Source organism: Lathamus discolor, chromosome 5 (genome assembly GCF_037157495.1).
Source record: "Lathamus discolor isolate bLatDis1 chromosome 5, bLatDis1.hap1, whole genome shotgun sequence".
In the NCBI taxonomy this organism is placed as follows: Eukaryota; Metazoa; Chordata; class Aves; order Psittaciformes; family Psittacidae; genus Lathamus; species Lathamus discolor.
This window is the reverse complement of record NC_088888.1, coordinates 6,924,272-6,941,278: the sequence shown is the minus strand read 5'-3', so window position 1 is coordinate 6,941,278 and position 17,007 is coordinate 6,924,272. Positions and strand designations below refer to the sequence as shown.

Below are 17,007 nucleotides of genomic sequence, written 5' to 3'. Positions count from 1 at the left end.
AAAGCCATATTAAGATGGGATATTTCATTTACCACTGTTCATGAAGTGTGTAGGAAGACCCCATATTAAAAAAAAGGTTTTGATAGAAGAAGCCTGACCCTGGGCTTCTCTTTGCCTTTTGAAGGACCTGTTCCATGGGGCACTTGGGATTGTAAGAAATGATGGACACCACTAGTGCTAGTAAGCACATACTGCATGGATTACTTTTCCATGTTACTATTTCTTTACAGTTGACATCGAATTTCTTTGCTGTTTTGCAAACTGCTTACTGAAGAGACCCTTCTGCCACTCTTCTCTTAATCACAATCACTACCCCAAGTAATGTCATCAGACCTATTCATGTTCTTGGGAGGAATCTAGCCATCAGGCAGTCTTACCTTGTCTATGCTTCTTAAAGAATGTAGTAGGCAAGGTCCCACTACAAAGATCTAACTACATAAAACCTGGATCAAGCATGTTACAGATTCACAACCAGCTCAAGGCAGGGAGTAAGGGTCTGTTTTCACAGTGCAAGGTTACTGAACATGTCTCCCCTTCTTTTCACTGACCTGTGCACCCATCATATTCATAAAGGACATGAGAAAGAACATGAGTGGGGGAACTGAGAAGTCTGCAGTTTCGTTGAACAACGGAGGGTGACTGTTTCAGCGGAGCTAGAAGCCTACGCTGCTGAATCAGCCACAGTCACACCCTGTGCGCTGCTTTGGAGAGGCAAGGGATCTGGCAAGACACCAGCAGGGTGGAAGGGGGATGCTGTGAGATCCCTGCTCGCTGGCTGCAGTGGCTGTCCTCCAGTCACAGCCATGTCTGCTCCCGGGACAGCAATGTCCAGTTTCTCCTGGCCAGAATTCAGCTGCTTCTGACTCGTGAACAACACCCAGAACAATCCAGTTTCACTCCTGTTGATCAGCCACATGTGCTGTATGTCCTACAGCTACTGGGAGAGAGACACCAAGGACTCAGTTGCCCTTTACCTGCTGCCTTCACAGACAGGAAACTTGCTTTCTATTCCATGCTCAAAGAGGCAATGCATGAGGCAGCAGCATAAATAACCTCCTGCGTGTGCTGCAGGACCTTTACATGAATAAAAGAGCAAGATGGGAAGAACAATTCGCTTTGGGTTCATTATCGCAACAGGAACACGGGCAGAGTGCATTTTCCACTTAGGCAGACCCTACTGCTGTGGCCTGGGATTTAGAATAGGTATCAAGCAGCCCAAGAGTCATCAGTGTCAGTATGATCTCATAAAAGATGCAAATGATGTGATTTCTCTGTCAAGCTGGCACAGCATCTGGAATCCACACACACATGCTTTGTGATCACAGCTGCATCTCCCTTGGTCTCTTTCTTGAGCTCAGACTAAGGTTCAAAGTTGGTGTACAAGAAAAAATCAGGTAGAATGTACTGAGGTTCCATGTGGCAAAATACTTAAATTAGCCTCAAGCAATGTTTCCTGGGCAAATATCGGCCAGAGAGGTTCTGAATGATTGCTATGGTTAAGCTGCCTGTGAAAGGTATACAGAACATGCATTGCAGCTGGGCATCACACATGAAGATGCATCAGATGTTATCCTCCCGATGTCGATCCAAGACACTGAAATGCCAGAGGACCAACTGGGTTAGGCAGGAGACACAACACAGAGTTCCTAATAGTATTTGCCAGGTATAAACCAGCACAGCTGTACTTAACCCAGATACCAAACCAGACAGCGAGACTTGAGCAGCGCGCAGTGTTGATCAGAAAGCAGCCTCTGTTTCCGGATGATGCACACTTATGTGCATCCAGCCCTGCTTTCAGATCTCTGAGACTCACCAAAAGCACCACCCCAAAGAGATGTTCTAACCAGTGGCAGAGGCCTTGTGGATACCTCCCTCTGCCTTGGCTGTACTGAGCAGCCAACAATTTGTCTTCTTTGACGATTACATCTGGAACAAAACTACGCTCAAGGATCATTGCGGAGCAAACTGCAGACCCCCAGGTCCAAGGGAATTAAAGAAATCCATGATCCTGCTCTACCACTGCCCTCAATGGGGGAAGGATCGTGTCCTTGCCAGCAAGGAGTGCTGGCAGGTGATTCTCAGAGAATACTCCAGCTGGTAGGAGTGGAACACCTCCCTTATGAGGAGAGGCTGAGGGAGCTGGGTCTCTTTAGCTTGGAGAAGAGGAGACTGAGGGGTGACCTCATCAATGTTTACAAATATGTAAAGGGTGGGTGTCAGGATGATGGAGCTAGGTTTTTTCAGTGATATCCAGTGATAGGACAAGGGGCAATGGGTGTAAACTGGAACATAGGAAGTTCCACGTTAACATCAGGAAGAACTTCTTTACTGTGAGAGTGACAGAGCACTGGAACAGGTTGCCCAGGGGGGTTGTGGAGTCTCCTACATTGGAGATATTCAAGGCCCGCCTGGACAAGTTCCTGTGTGATGTACTGTAGGTTACCCTGCTCTTGCAGGGGGGTTGGACTAGATGATCTTTTGAGGTCCCTTCCAACCCTTGGGATTCTGTGATTCTGTGGTACTTAAGACACTTGAAAAAGTCTGTGTCTGAAGAAGCCAATGCGTGACATTCTCCAGCAGCAAAGCAGCAGTGGGAGGAGAAAGACCCTCTCTCACACACCAAAGGCACACACTCATCGAAGTGTGAACGCCTCGGCACTCTTCACATTTGCCTTTTCTGTGAGCATTTTCCTTGAAGCTTCAGATGCTCACAGGGATGAAAGATAAGGATTTCCTCAGGATGTTTTGCAAGATGTTTGAATGCCTTCTCGTCCAACCTTTCTCCCCCGGCCTGAAAAGGAGCCAGTTTGGTTTTCAGTGTGTCCCAGAAAATGAACCCACGGAAATTCCTAGGTGCCTCCAAGAAGACATCAAGTCATGACAATGATGGGAGAGGAGGTGTTCAGACAGAAAACAAAGGCGGACAAGACATAAACCCTAAACAAACCACTTGAAACTACAGCCTCTGCAGTGTGCATCCAAGTCTTTTGGCATAAGGAACAATGAGAATACATTGGTTTTCTCTATAAATGTAAAGCTCATTGTTCTTATGTTTTATGTTTTTCAAAAGCAGTGTTAGACAGGGCTGTGGGCCATAGGGTATTGCCTGAAGAAAACCAGCCTAATCTCATCAGCCATGCTAATCCACCCCAGCTGAAGCTGTTTTACATGAAGTGCAAATGACTTGATTTACTGTAGGTGTGTTGTAGCTGGAAATTACAAGAGCTTGAAGTGATTGCACTACCACACCTCAGGAAGTTTCTACTGACGTTAGAGCTGGGTTGTACAGACTATTGGCTTCAGTAACTCTGCTCTGTCAATCATCTTGAGGAGACTGTGCTGGTTTCTGCATGTTGTATGCCCAGCATAATCTGCTGTAGCAAATTTCCCTATGGGACCCAGCTCTGCATTTCCCTGGAGTGAAGGAGACTTTTCAGACTAACCCCCCCAGAAAAAGTAAGTGTTTCTATATGATTACGATCCATTATTTATGAAGCAATGACTGCCATAAATCCCAAAGTTTAAACTCTCTCTGCCTCCCTGCTGTAGTTTCTTACAGAAATGTAAGAAAGAAGAATTGTGCTGTCTCAGTGATTCCAGTAATTTATAGAACAGGTAGATTAGAAGAGGTGGATAAAGCTGGTAGACTAACTGCTTGCAGGCAAGAGGTATTAATGGAGACATGTTGTTTTGTAGGAAAGAATCTGCACTAACTGAGCAAAGAAAAATTTACAGAGCACCCAGATAAGCTGGTATAATGTATTGGTATCCTGTCAATGGGAGGAGAAAGGAAAAGAAAAGGCTAGTCAGTGATCTAGCACCAAAAAGGCAGACATTTGGAGGTCAAAAGTACTGTGTTATCCATGCAAAGTATGTTCAATTGATTAGCCCTATGAATGTGGGAAGAAGCTGCTATTTTGAAGTGGATGCATGTAAGGCAAATCCAGGGGAAATTTTTCCTAGAATTACATGAAGGAGCAAAAGATTAAGAGAATAATGATGTGTCTGGCATCAGGACACCCACAATCTGAAAGAGCTATGCTATCATTGCAGTCATGCACTTGAACGCTTCTCCTGTCCAGGGGCCAGACTTGGAAAAATGATATGAAATATGCTGTGGAGTCCTCCTGCTTTTGCAGAAGTAGCAGCACATCAGGAGCCAGGCTTGAATCATAGAATCCCAGACTGGTCTGGATTGGAAGGGACCTTAAAGCTCATCCATTTCCAACCCCCTGCCACAGGCAGGGACACCTTCCACTAGACCAGGTTGCTCCAATCTCTGCCCAACCTGGCCTTGAACACTGCCAGGGATGGGGCATGGAAGGTGGACAGGAGGCAGCTGTGGCCAGACAACTTGAAAGGGGAGGGTAGGGTGATGAACTCTCCATCAGTTCTTCTCCTGCAGACATAATGCAACATTTTTGTCAAAACAGATTTGTGGGTATTCCAGATGAGTCTGGTTATAAAAGAAATAGGATATAGCCATGACTAAGTGTGCCCATTTGGAAGAAATCACTAGCATGCTATTAAATAGTTAACCTTCCCAATTTAGTTTGTTGAATCTGCTGGGAGGATTTTTCAGATTGCTTGCAGTGTGTTTTGTGAGTGGTTCCACGTCAGTAGGAACCTAAGCCTGACTTACCCTTACCCTGTGGCAGAAGAAACAACCTATAGTGGTGATGGTTTTGACTTCACTTTCAGGTCTCCTATTTAGAAGCAATGGCTCAGCTCCCCAGCCTGTTGTAAATCCAAGCCTCTGCAGTGGAGCTGTTCTGATTTACACCAGCTGAAGGCCTGGCCTCTAGTTCAGAAGAAATGGGCTGCCAGTTTAATTACTTTATCACAGGTATGGCATTAATAATATGGGAATACATTTAATGCTGCTAAGTAACAGCAATACGGAGGATTTTGTCACATGCATGACAATTAATGTGTGGTGCATGGTATTTCTGCTTCTCCTGAGTTCCCTTTTAAATGATGCTCCTTGTGATTTGAATTTCAAAGAGGACTTCTCCTAGTATTTCTCATTATTGATGGCGACTGTTCGCCGGAGCATCTCGGTGCTGCTTTGTTGGCTCGTCACTTTTGATTCTATGCCCAGATGCTAAGGACAGAAGCATGCAATTAATTTGGAAGCACAACCCTCCACTGATTCCGGCAGGGAGATCTTCCTTGAACACCAAGGGCCTGACTTCCCTTAATATTGTATTTACATGGAAAATGTCTTCCTTTTCCATTGTGGAGCTCTTTTGTGAAAAGGGTTCTCAGAACTCTTCTTGCTGTAAGAATATACAAAGAGAGAGCAGAGAGCTATAAGCTATAGGAGATCCCCTCCCTGTTGTGGGAAAAAGGAGATCTGATTCTGGAGCACTGGATAAGCAAGACAAAAAGGACAAGGAGTTTGGGATCCAGACCTCTTCCCATGGACAGAAAGGACAAGAGATAAAAAGTTGCCTTTTTTTCTTCTGGAATGACCGGGGTCTTTGAGTGTCCAGACTTCCGGAAGAGCTTCCCTGTACGCATCCCTACCCACACGAACATGGCTACACCACTCTGAACACAGCATGTGAACTAGTACCTCTAAGACTTCCTGCACTGCACAGGGCAAGCAGGGAATTGCCAGAGAATCCCTTGGATATTTGTTAGAACATTTTCTTTGTGGAAAACCCTTCCTCTCCCTTTTGCAGCTACTCCAGGGGAGAAGAGCCCTGTATCATATAAAAGGCAGGTAAGCACATAGAAATTAATAAGAAAGATAAATTTATGTTCCCCTCTGCATTCTAAGGTGGCATCAGTTAACCTAATGAGCGCTCCTGACAACTAGGTATTTATCAGCCAGACAGATTAAATCCTTTAGTGAATCTAGTGAAATGCTTGTGGGACCATTCATTAAGGAGTATTCAAGCTATCAGTCCTCAACTATGCTACTTACTAACCATAATGTCCTATCATTTTGGTCTGTCCCCTCCAGTTTGCCCTTCCACAACTTTTCATATCGGCTTCTTTCTCCCTGCCTGTGAAATGTGATTGTTTCTTATGGAGTTATCCATAACTTCCATCATCTTCTCGTTCCATTATTCCTCATGTACAGCATCTTTTTTCCTGGCCTGTGGTCTGTCCGGGTAGCCAAGCCTGAGACCAGGTCCTGTCATCTGCCTGCATGCTTTTACAGGACACATCCTCTGCAAGCTCTTGGCAGGCATCCTGAGGAGCGGTGGGACTGCATCCTGGCCATAGGAGCTACAGCAGGAGACTGAAGTTGGGAATCTGAACTTCTCTATATTTTCATGGTCTGTTAGTGCAGAAAGGAAAAGGCTTTTTCATTAGTTTCTTGCCAGCCACAGAGCACTCTCCTGATGTTCCAGTACAGGCACCAACTAGTTTAAATCTTTAGGATGATGGAGGATTTGGAAACCATCGCGTCCTTCATGCACAAATGCTCTTGAGGCTCCTAAGCTTTGAGGCTTCACCCAGGCTATGTAGGCTGCAGGCAGCAAGAAAAGGGCCTGGCCCTTTCCTTAAATCACAGTTGCCAAAGTGAAAATCAGACTCATAAGGCTCACCCAGCTCCCTAACCACTGGGGCATCCTTCTGCCTCCAGCCACTGCTCCAAAGAGGTACAGCTCTTCCAGATGTCTCGTGCCAAGTCCATTGACATCGTATGACAGAGGGATTAATCTCTCTTTAAGTGTCTGAATCAGCCCAATGTGACAACCTGCAATTCATTTAGTTTAACTTAATGTCTGCTTAGTCAGGCATCAACATGCTCAAATCTAGGCCCGAGGCCTTCAGTGCGACTAAATGCTTTCCTCTACTCCCTACTTTTCATGTTGTGGCTAGTTAAAGTACCTGATCTTTGGGGAAAGGACTTTCTCTTACCATGTTTATATACATGTCCCTACATACTGGGAGTGTGAGAAATACTCTAACACAAATAACAGTTCAGTTTTTGTGGCACTCAGCTGCAAAGAAGCATTTGACTTAAAGCAGTTCTGCTGCAGTTTCACAATGGATGGAAATGCATTTAAAGTGAAACAGCTCAGGAGATCTCTAACATATCCAAAGGGAACCTTTATCATCTCAGATTGTCTGAGTCTGTTCAAGGTCTGTAGCACCTAAATATTGCCACCAATGACTGGTTCCTTCCCTTATAAAATAATCACAAGGTGGCCTTGGCATGTTTCCTGTCTGACAGATGGCCACATCTCAATTAGCACTAACCTATGCCTTTCCTGGCTACCTCAGAAGGCCAGTAATGCAAGGCAGCACAGAAATGATACAGCTCCCTCTCCCTTGGAGCTGTCCATACTGGTCAAGGAGCTGCCTTATGAATAGGGAAGCATCGGTGCCAGCCCTTGCTGTAAGGCTTTCTGGAAGCATCCCAGAAAGTTCAAACCTGAGAGCTGCATGCAGGGAGACGAGGCACAGATGGCAAAATAAGAACAATGTGATTGTTTTTTTTGTTTGTGTTTTTTTTTTCTCCTAAACTTCTGAGTGTCTCAGCTCCTGGACATATGAAAAACTGGGTCACTTGATCTCAGCTCATGTAACTCATCTAGAGCAAAGGAGGTACAGACAACCCCTTTCAGAGACTGGGATGAGGACTTGTGTATGTAAAAATGTGGTCCTGTCTCACTTTTGCTAGCAGGTCCTTCCAAATTAATCTAGTACCGGCTGTGAAGTCCAACACCATGTTTACTTCATCCTCCTAGCAGAGGATATCTCATAGCCATGCTTTCTTGGTGTAGGTTAGGCAGAGGGCAGTGACTGCATATAGATTCTTCCCCTTGCAAGTAAGCACCCATACCCAGTTTATAAGAGTAAAGAAGAGTTCAGAGCAATTAAACACTTCATTTTGACCTAAGATATGTGGTTTACCCAGCCAAAAAAAAAATATATATTACTTTTCAATCTGCCATAAATACAGAATAAGAAATAATAATAATGAAAATGCTTGGCTTAACCATTTTTATTCTTGTTTCAGAGCTACCAGCAAGCAAATCAACACAAAGTTCAGCTCAGCCATCTCAGCTAATCCTTTTTTCTTTCCCAGAAAGCTAAAAGCACTCCTGGCTATGCCTTCGGGGTCTAATCCAATTAAATGGAAAGATTCTTCTTGCCTTTGGCAGGAAGAGGTTACAGAATTTGGGCTACTTCCCGATTGCTCTGTACCATCGCTCTGAATTATCATCAAGCAAAACGTGGTTCAGGCCACACCAGTACTTATGGTGCCAGGATTTTCGGCTGACTGAAGATGACTGCAGGGGACAGTCAACCACCCAGATGTTGCTTTAGAGGTATTAAGTGGCATTTTGTTTCCTCTGCAGTGAAGGATGCTGGATAAACAAGGAGCCATCCACAGAGCCAGCAGGAGCCTTTAGCAGAAAGCTTGCAGGGAAAGATGTAACCCAGGTTCTTCTGCTGGAAGAAGGAAGTTTCTTTGGTAATCTAGAAGGTCTGGGCTTCGATCTTGTGCTGGGAGCAGCGAGAAGGAGCAGCACTTGGTCCATCCTCTCTCCTTCTTCCTTCTCTGGTGATAGGTGGTGCTGCTGCTCTTCCCAGAGCCCAGGGATGCACTTGCAGGTCGCTGTCTTTCCATTTTCCTGTTCAGGGTGTCCTGGAAACTGCAAGAGCATATACTCCACTGAGACCCTCAGACTTTGTTTGCACAGCTGAGGACCACAGCCTACCTTTTCTCCCACCAGCTCCCGTGACTGTTTTAGTCCATCAGCAGATGTACCAGCAAAGGATGCTCCCCAAATCCTCATGGCTACCGCAAAGCTCATCCTCGCTTCCTGCAGCATTTCACATGTGGTTTCCAGACAGGGACTCTTTCCTGCTTCCACACTGTGATGACTCCCAGGGGGTTTTGGCCAGGAGGCTTTCGGAGCAGCTCTGTCTCCAAGAGCTCCCCCAGAATGACTGCTAGTGCTCCTGCAGAGCATCCAGAGGAGCAACAAGCAGGCAGTCAATCGGGTCTGTGTGACTCTCCAGCCGGGTGCTGTGACTTAGGGTAGTTACACTGAGGCCAGTGGTCAAATGCTTGGTCAGTGTAAGTCATTGTAACAGCCCCAGTCAGAGTAGCCAGCTGTGAAATGATTTTCCCTGGAGCTATAACATTATATACCTGCAAAGACCCATCCTTTCCTTAACTTCTGCCAAACCCTGCGTTGCAGGAACAGTAGTTTGTACATCTCTGGTAATTTCTGCTTCCAGCTGGCATTTCCTCTTTACATCCTGCCTTGATGACCCCCAGATCTCTAGCCCCTCACAGACAGCAGACTCATGGCGACTCCCAAGCCAACCTTAGGCTGCCCTGCATCCCTCCCATCTCTCCCTGTGCTCTAAGCAGCCTTGCCTTCCACTCTTCCTTTTTGCAAGGATTAATCTTGTTCCCATTATTCACCAGATCTTTGAACAGCAGCTTCTCTGGAGCTCAGGCCACAGCTAAGCCCTGTTTGGAAGCCCTGGGGAGCAATTACTCATATCCCAGTTCATAAAGCAAGAAGAGGTCCCTGGTTGCTATGTACTTTGTCCTAGCAGGTTGCTGGCATAAACTTAGAATAGCAAGCAGATCAAGTGAGCCTCCAGCAGCCGTCAGGCCCAAGGGAGGTAGACTTCTCCTCCTCCCTGCCTTGCCCCTTCCCAACACTTCTTCATGCTTCTCTCTGTCACTGCAGTGCTCTGTCACGGAACCTTTCCTATTGAGGTGCATCTGCATCAGCCCCGGAGGTATGAAAAGTGCCTTTAGAACTGGAAAGATTAGAATCATAGAATAGTTAGGGCCGGAAAGGACCTTAAGATCATCTAGTTCCAACCAGGAACTAGAGGCAGGGACACGTCGCACTAAACCGTCACCCAAGATTCTAAAGATGGTCACTAGCCATTGCTAGGCACAATTGCTAGACACATAGCATGAATCTCCTCAATTCCTTCCCACCCAGGAAGCTGTGAAACGTGTTGGCACAATGCATTAATGATGCACTGCGCATGTTTACCTGGTGTTGAATAGAACTCTCAGTGACACTGCTGGAGAAGCCCCAAATCGCAAACTGCTGCAATTCACCTTGTCATAAGTACCATTCTATTGGTCTTTTGGAAATCTCTCTCCAAAAATCAGCAGGGTACAAGGTGGACAATCAAATTGGGGGTAGTCATTAGCTTCCCAGCATCAGGAATAGGCCAATTTATGCCAAGCTTAGGGAAGTGGCACCATTAACACTAGTCAGAGCACTGGTAAGCTCCCTTTTGCATGGTTTTCAGCAAGAGAAGGGGTTGAAAACTGAAAAGGGTGAAGAATGTAGGTCTGCAGCAGGGTGAAGGTCTGGAGCAACAGTGACAACCGCTGAGGGTGTTGGGTTGGGATTGCTCCACTGGGATGGTCTTGGTTCTGCTGCAGAACTCAATCAAATGAGGCTTGGTTTCCTCATGGACACAAAGGCCAGTGGTCTTCATGGCCTGAATGAAGAACGTGATCGAGTTTGATGCAAGAATGGAAAAGGTGGAGAAATGGCGTTAGCAAAAATCAGTATTTTCCTGATGTCACTGAACCTCCCCTTGGTAACAGGATGGAAAACACTTTGTTTGGGAAGAGTCAGAAGAAAACAAACAGGATCACAGGATGTGGCTGCCTGGAAGCCAGAAAATCTGATTGATGACCCAGAAATCCCTTCCCTGCTGTGTTCTTCATAAATGCTGTTGTTTGCTTCTAATTCCAAGGGAAAAAAAGAAAGTAATGGAACAGATCCTTTCGGAAATATTGCCCTATTTCCTCCTGTCCCACAAATACTTGTGGTCACTGAAACTATTTTGCCAGGAATCTACCATCCAGCCAAAACAGCTGGTATCTCCAGTGCTTGGTCATAAGTAGCTGCACTGTAGTAGCTCAAAGTCATCTGGTTGAAGCTGGCCCCCTTACAGTTGTGTTTCTTTACAAGCAGAACAGAAAGACAGCCTTTTTCCTCAAAGTGTTACTCAGTAAAAGCATAATGACTGTGGTTTACAGGCTTCTATTCCCAAGAAAGCAGAGGTGAAAAGCACTTTGGAGAATCAGGGTGATCATAATTCGGGGTTATTTTTTTAGCTGATTACGTATTTATTCTCTCCCAGTGCCTATTACACTAAGAAAGAAACTGTTTTCTCTAAGACCCAAACCCTCCCTGAAGACTGGAGCAAAAATGAACCAGATATTTAGACGGAGAGAAAAATCTTTGCTGAGCACCACTTGGATAGGCTGAAAGTTGGAGTTTGGAAGAGAACTAAAATGTTGTGAAAGAGGGGAAAGAGCAGAAAATCCCCAGGACAGGTTCAAGTTAGTTCATGTGTGGTTTAAATCTTGAACATTCTCCTTCAGCACAGGTTTGGCAGGGGTTATTTGGGGATTAGGGATAACAACCAGCAATAAGCAGGTAGGGAGAGAAATCAGTCTTAACTCGGGGAGAGAGGCAAAGGCAATGGCAACAAGAGGGGGTAGATGGAGATGAGACATTAGGAAGAAATTCTTCCCTGTGAGGGTGCTGAGGCCCTGGCACAGGGTGCCCTGAGAAGCTGTGGCTGCCCCATCCCTGGCAGTGTTCAAGGCCAGGTTGGAGCACCCTGCTCTAGTGGAAGGTGTCCCTGCGTGTGGCAGGGGTTGGAACTGGATGAGCTTTAAGGTCCCTTCCAACCCAAACCAGTCTGGGATTCTATAAAAAGGCCTCGTGCCTCTCTACCTACAGTGGCCAGTGCTCTAAACCAGGCATGTAATATTTCAGCAGCGTTTTGAGCCATAGATGTTGAAGCATCTAGAAAGAAGTGTCAGGGAAGCTTTTAGGCAATGACTTGGCTAGCAGGGCTGTTGGGAACGCGAAGAGGGATGAACGAGCCAAGCTCACCCGCATTACGCACAGGTTAGGAAGGCAGGGAACACCCCCCTTCCTCCCCTCCCCAGTGCTGCAGCACCCAGCCTGGCACGCTGTCACTTGAGGAATTAAACACCAAAGTTCCTCAGACCTGCTGGAGCTCCCCATCGCCTCGGGGCTGGTGCATCCCCCAGCAACACAGGCAGCTGCCAGCACATAGGTGCCTGCGTGACTGCGGGAGCAAGGAGTGGGGGGCAGCCGGTACCCCCGGAGTGTGCGCTGAACGGAGACACCCCGGCCGGGAGGAAGGGCCAGGGAGGAGGAGGAGAATTTGCCGAGTGGGGGGGTAAGCAGCGAGGGATGTGATGCTGCTCCTGCTGCAGGAGGAAAGTTGGCCGCGCTGCCACGCAGGGCTGGTTCTCCTCCTTTCCTCCTCCCCTTCCTCCTCCTCCCCGCGAGTTAAGCGCACAGTGCAGCCCGGCGGTGCAGCCCCGCCGCCCGCTAGCCCTGCCCGGTCCCCGGTCTTCAGCCTCCGGTCCCGGTTCCCGCTGGTCGGGATGGTGCCGGTGTCCCCAGCCGGGCGCTGAGCCGGTCCCCCCCCGGCCGCCCCTCCTGCAGCCCCCGGCGGATGGGAGGGAGGGAGCGAGGGAGCACCGTGCTGCGGGTCACCTTGCAGGTGAGCGACACCCCCTCTCCCCATCCCATCCCATTCCATCCCCTCTCATTCCATCCCATTCCCTCTGGGGGGCGATGCGCCAACCTCCTCCATCCCCATCCTCCGGACGAGGGTTCCCGGTGGGCAGCCCCGGGGGTTTGGGGCCACCCCGGGGCCGCAGGGATCCTGCCCCAGCCCGGGGGACACCCGCCGCGGTGCTGCTTCGGTGCCGTGCACGCCCGGTCTTACACGGGGTTGGAGGGGGGGGGCTGTTGAGAGGAAGAGGGATCCGGCTTTTCCAGTGGCAAGGTTTGGATTGGGAGCACTGGAAGGGAAGGTGTGCGTGGGGTGCGCCTTTTCCCTTCCCTTGGCCAGGAGGAACCCCCTCCAGCTCACCAGGGCAGAGCATCTTTCCCTGCCGGCACCCGGTATCCAGCCTGTGCAGGGTAGACCCTGGGCTGGGAAGGGGAAGAGGGGCTGTGCTGCCCTGTCCCTGCTCAAGAGGTGCCGCGTTGAATTTCTTTTCCTTCCCATCCTTTAGTTTGCTGGCAGTGACAGCCAAGTTAGAGAGAGCGATGGTTCAGGTGAGGAGGCAGGAGTGGTCCCTGCTACTCAGGTGCAGAGAGGGGTGACCTTGGGTAGGTCCCCCATGGCTGCCCCATCCTCCTACAACATCCCATAAGGGATCAAGGAGAACCCTTCAGAAGATCAAGAATAACCTTTAGTCTGGAGAAGAGAAGGCTTGGGGGGGGGGGGACACGTTACTGCTCTCTACAACTGCCTGAAGGGAGGATGGAGCCAGGAGGGGGCTGAGCTCTGCTCCCAAGGAACAAGGGATAAGACAAGCAGGAACAGCCTCAAGCTGCACCAGAGGAAGTTTAGACAGGAGATGAGGAACAATTTCTTCCCCAAAGGGCAGTCAGGCATTGGAACAGGCTGCCCAGGGAATCACTGTCCCTGGAAGTGTTCACAAACCGTGTAGAAGAGGTCCTCAGTGCCATGGGTTAGTGGTGGCCTTGGCGGTGCTGGGGCATGGTTGGACTGAATGCTCTTGAGGGTTTTCTCCAACCTGGTTGATTCTATGATTCGGTAGGAAGAGGCTGGCAAGTGTGTTGAGACCTTTCTGGAACTGGCACTGCAGGAGTGCAAGACTTCCTGGAACAGGACTGGCAGCTCTTGCTGGTCCCGAGTGTGCTGCAGGAGGAGAGGTGCAAGGGTCTGTGCTGGACTGGTGGTGGTCGTGGTAGGTTTTGTCCCCCCATAAGAGCAGCAGTGGCAGGAGTTCCTCTGGAGAGCAATCTGTTGAACTGTGTCTTCAAAGCAACCGGAGCCAAGAGGCTGCAGCCTCAGTGCGTAATGAGAGAGAATGAAGCCAAAGAAAAAACCACCCTAAACTTTCCAGGGAGCTTAAATATTCAAATCACAAATAATTAGGCATTAATCCCTCGTAAACAGGGCATTAACAACAATTAAAAGATGCTTTGATATTCTTAAACCCAGTTAGCTGGTACTTTCAGGGGGATTATTGCAGTCAGAGCAGAGAATGCACTTTTCTACATTCATGTATTTAAATGACTTGCTCTTAATTATAGTTAATGAGCTATCATCTTCAAAGTAGCTGCATTTAGATGCTCTCCAGATTGGTTTCCAATTACCTCACCCCAAAGAATAAGCCACTTTTGATTTTACTGGCCAAGGTGACACTTTATTGGCATCCTGGTAACTACAGGTCATGCCAGGCTGTACATAGGAGAAATGCATTTGTAGGAATTAAATGAAGTCTCCTTTTATCAAGTGGCAGAACGGACATCTCCCTCCACTGGTGCCATAGGCTCTGGAATCAGCCTCACAGGCACAGGGAAGCTCTTCGTTGTACAAATGCAGATGCAATGCAGTACTGGTGTAGATGGGCACCACCACTACACATTTAACTTGAGGAAGGCTGCTTTGTGAATTTAAAGTACTTTGGATTCTGAGGATAGCGTTAGAGCAATGGTGCAACATAGTTGGATAAGAGGGTTTGGTCTTTACTGTGAATTCCTATCTGCAGACAGCTACAAATGCTTCTGCCCAGGAGGGTTTTAATACTGCCTATGTGGTTATTAAGATTGCAGACAACATATTGGGACTTCCAAATGTTTTCTTCACTTTGGAGATTCAGCTTCTTGCAGGTTATTGTTTGTACAGGGCCATTGGGAAAAAGTGGGAAAGAACTGCAGAGGTTTAAACAGAAGGAAATTACTCTGTATGTTCAGTGGCTTTGCTTTGACAAATGTGAATAGTGCCTGTGTGTGCGAGCATCTGCTCCTGTCTGAAGGCACATCCCCTGGTTATCAAATCAAAGGTTTCTCAATGCTCTTTTCCTAGTAAAAGTTGGAAACGACTTTGAGCAATGAGATCACAGCAAAATGCCCCTCATCAGGTGTGACCCTGAGGATTTGGGTAGAGTGGTGCAACTTAGAGCACCTAAGAATCAACAGACATGCTTCGCGTTTGGTGTCATAACATGGAGAGAGTGGCAAACTCTGGTTATTTTCCTTGCCCCAGCAAAGACTGGATTTCAAAACAGAGATGCAGAACATGAGAGGTGGAGCCGTTAGCACACTGTTAGCACAGTTTATACACAGCATTCTTCTAGATGTGTATCTGTGTATATGCATCTATATACAACCTGAATGTGCGAAGTTCCTTCGTTAACCATCCATCCAAATCCATGCTGTGAAGTATTTCTGTCCTTAAGCTTTAAGGCTTTAGCTCACTGAGGCACGGGATGCATGAACTGATGGTTCACATCAAGTTGGCATCATTCGAGCAGTGCTTTAATGGGGTTTATGTGCTTGAGTTGAGGGCTTGGACCCCTTAAAAAACCCCAGGGAGAATGAAGAGCTCTGAAATGGAGCTTGCAAATGGATAATTTGCTTGGAAGACAATCATGGCATAATTAAAGCCTTCCAGCTCCTATTCGTGTGCTCTCTGCAACAAAACCATATCCCTTCTCCCCACTGCACGTGGCTTGCAAGAGCGTGGAGGCAATGGTGAGCTGATCTGCAGCCAGCCAGATGCCTGTGCCTCCCATATAGAAATCTCCTTGGTCCCACGGTTGTTCTCCTCCCAGAGGGAGGGGGTTATGGGATTTTTCTTCAGGCTCTGGTAATGCCCCAAGTCTAAAGGGCCCCATTATTCATTTCAGCTCTGATTTCTGCAGGGAAGGATGAGTATGGGATTAAAACAGGTCTGTAAAGGTCAACCTACACCCACTGACGCTACTTTTCAGTGTTTCCCTGCCTGCCCTGTCTGCCTCCAGCTACCAGTCTGGCTACATCTGAATCACCCCGTAAAGCTTGTGTCCCACAGTGTATTCCTGGCTCTGCAATTCTTCTGGAGCCTGATGAACCAAGGCTGATTTTATTGCCCCAGCAGTGGCTGCTTAATCAAATCATCCTCGCCCTGATAAACTGGCACTGGCAATTTCACACTATTACAGAAGCCTTCTTCTAGCAAAGTGACTGCCAGCCCCGGGGTGCTTTGCTCGGGGCAGGAGGTAATGGGAACCTTCATTTTGCACCAAGCCAGCACCACCACGCTCTGCTCCTGTTCTGTCCTCTCTTTATTTCCCACTTCTGATTCAGGAACACCTCAAATCCCATCCTAGAGCACAGTATTTGTGTGTTACAGGCAGCACAAGTGTGAGGCTGGCATGTTGTCCTGCTTTGCTTTTCACATGTGCCATGGGAGTGCGAGTAGAGGCAGATGAGCTGGGTGTACGCAAGAACTGGGTTGTGAGGGTGCTTGGCTGCCCATCAGGAATGAGACCCGAGTTTAGCCCTAGAGCCACATCTGGGTGCCGCTAGCTGTGGGCCAGCCTGGCTAAAGGCACAGTTAAACAGGGATTTTGTGTTAAAGAGAAGCACTGGAGTTATTGCAGGCAGACCAAGAGGCCTGGGTGATGCTGTAATGTTGATATTCGTGGGTGAGCATCTCAGGGTTCATTTAGATGCTCTGCTGTGTGCAGGAGGGACTTTGGCTTGCTGCAGACTCGTACAGGGCAGAGCATCAGGTAGCTTCTACTAAGCTGGAGAATGATAATTCTGTTGCAATACTAAAACTAGGCAGAGGGGTTTGGTGGTAACTTAGTCTTTCCCAAATCCTTAAATCTAGATTGACCCTCGCCAACTAATCCTGATGCTGTGGCATAGGGACTGAGAAGACTGGGGAGCTCACTTAGGAAGAAGTTTTTCTCATGAAGACACTCAGCGATTAAGGCTGCAGTTATACACCCCAGAGCACAGCTGTATTCGCTTGCTTCAAAAGTGAAAGGCAGCACAGTTTTCTGCTCCTCCAGCTGGCAAAAGGGCCTTCAGCCTGACCATGCTGCTGAAGGTAGTGACCTGAGCTACTTCATTATGTGTCTCTCTCTTTATTATCTCCCGAAGGTTAGTTTTAATGTGCTGGACATAATAAAGAGAGTTTTACGGAACAGCTTTCTGGGATGGATGAAGGGAGAATGAAGGT

At 47.7% G+C, this 17,007-nt stretch overlaps 1 protein-coding gene and 1 long non-coding RNA gene across 11 annotated transcripts in view; both read left to right on the top strand.

The window, feature by feature from the left end:
* Positions 1-3,221: 3,221 nt before the first annotated feature.
* On the top strand, positions 3,222-11,271 carry LOC136014678 (uncharacterized). 4 transcript variants are annotated; one of them, XR_010612825.1, is made up of 4 exons: positions 3,222-3,456; positions 4,702-4,846; positions 5,688-5,728; positions 8,328-11,271. It is a non-coding gene; the product is annotated as an uncharacterized LOC136014678 (long non-coding RNA). The 4 variants fall into 4 exon arrangements; XR_010612826.1 differs by lacking the exon at positions 8,328-11,271 and adding an exon at positions 6,173-7,975; XR_010612827.1 differs by lacking the exon at positions 5,688-5,728.
* An 885-nt stretch (positions 11,272-12,156) lies between these two features.
* The window catches only part of SYNDIG1 (synapse differentiation inducing 1), a 59,434-nt gene continuing 54,583 nt past the window's right edge, over positions 12,157-17,007 (top strand). For 6 of the 7 annotated variants that reach the window (XR_010612822.1, XR_010612823.1, XR_010612821.1 and 3 more), the window contains exon 1: positions 12,255-12,516. The gene's annotated coding sequence lies outside the window, so the exon portion shown is untranslated. Of the gene's footprint in view, positions 12,187-12,254; positions 12,517-17,007 lie in introns of those variants that run through there. The other variant, XM_065679583.1, reaches the window with a different exon arrangement.